This window comes from Cetorhinus maximus, chromosome 24, assembly GCF_964194155.1.
Source record: "Cetorhinus maximus chromosome 24, sCetMax3.hap1.1, whole genome shotgun sequence".
Taxonomy (NCBI): Eukaryota; Metazoa; Chordata; class Chondrichthyes; order Lamniformes; family Cetorhinidae; genus Cetorhinus; species Cetorhinus maximus.
The window spans coordinates 50105398-50107002 of record NC_135902.1 but is presented as its reverse complement, the minus strand read 5'-3'; positions in this window follow the sequence as shown (position 1 = coordinate 50107002).

Genomic DNA, 1605 nt, shown 5'->3' with positions numbered 1-1605 from the left:
ATGTCCCACTCCCGGAAACCAAGAACTGTGATTGTACTCGAAAGAGTTGCAATCTGTGACTGTTGATAACTCGAAAGAGTTTAAAAATGATAATCAGTGCTTTTTACTTCCTGGATTGCTGGCTGTGAGAATACTTCAGTGTGATTGATTGATTGCCACATCTGCGGTAGCGTGTGTAGTTCTGGTTGCCACACTATAGGAAGGATGCGACTGTGCTCAAGAGGGTCTAGAGGAGATCCACCAGCATGTTGCATGGGCTGGAGAGTTTCAGCTATCAAGAGAAATTGGATAGGCTGGGGGTTTTCCTTGGAGCAGAGAAGGCAGAGGGGGGACCTGATTGAGGTGTACAAAATTATGAGATGCATAGATGGGGTAGATAGGAAGAAACTTTTCCCTTTGGTGGAGGGGTCAATAACCAGAGGGCATAGATTTAAGGTAAGGGGCAGGAGGTTTAGATGGGATTTGAGGAAAAGATTTTTCACCCAGAGGGTGGGGTGTATCTGGAACTCACTGCCTGAAAGGGTGGTAGACGCAGAAACCCAACATTTAAGAAGTATTCAGATGAACATTTGAAATGCCATAGCATACAGGGCCAAGTGTTGCAAAATGGGATTAGAGTAGATAGGGACTTGATGGTTGGCACAGAGATGAGAGGCCTCTTTGTGCTGTAAACTCGATGACACTATGGTTGATTGCTTAGCCTGCTTGATGGCATCACTGTTGCTGGAGACTGGTAATCTCCTTTAACTAGTGAAATTAACATCAGGAAAGGTGCAATCTATGCCCCAGAGATCACTTTCTTCCAGTTCAGCAGCAACGAACGCTGTTACTTAGTTGCTGAATGCAGAATCCGGCCCACAGTTTGTTCTCTCGGTTGCATGTAAAAAATCCCCAAGGTGCTTGTTGAAGTAGGTGAGTTTTCCCCCCAGGGTCCTGGCCAAAGTGTATCCCTCAACCAACGTCATTACAAAATCAGATTATCTGGCCATTGTTTCATTGTTATTTATGGGGCTTTGCACTTCCTACAACAATGACTACACTTCCAAAAGTACTTCACTCATTGTAAAGGACTCTGGGAGGTCCTAAGGTTGTGATGGGTGCTCTATAAATGCAAAGCTTTTCTTCTATTACTACTTGACTACAAGGGAATTTTCTAGTGAGCTAGCTAACATGCACCCCTCAACCAACACAACCAAAACAAAACTTTATTTGCTCATTTATCCAATTAGTTTATAACATCTTTGAGTAAAAATATTTCCATATCTACAGTTGTAATTCATTGTATGTCTTGCATGAAGCATTTTTGAGGCATGCCTGAGTGATATGTACAATATAAAAAACTGGCAACTGGGCAAAGTATCACAGCACTACCTGTACAAAGAAAGATTATCTTAAGAGTCAACAAGGTTGAGAGAAGAAATTCTATGAAGTGGACAGGGGTGAAAATGTCTTTATCTGCTTTTCTGTGAGGTATGTTTGGTTACAGCCCAGGCGGCATTGGATTAGTACCTTGCTCATAAATTCACCTTCCCACTGGAATAAATTCCTTTGCAAACAACTTTGCACCTATATTTTAAATCATGTAATTTACACTCTAAGATGAGA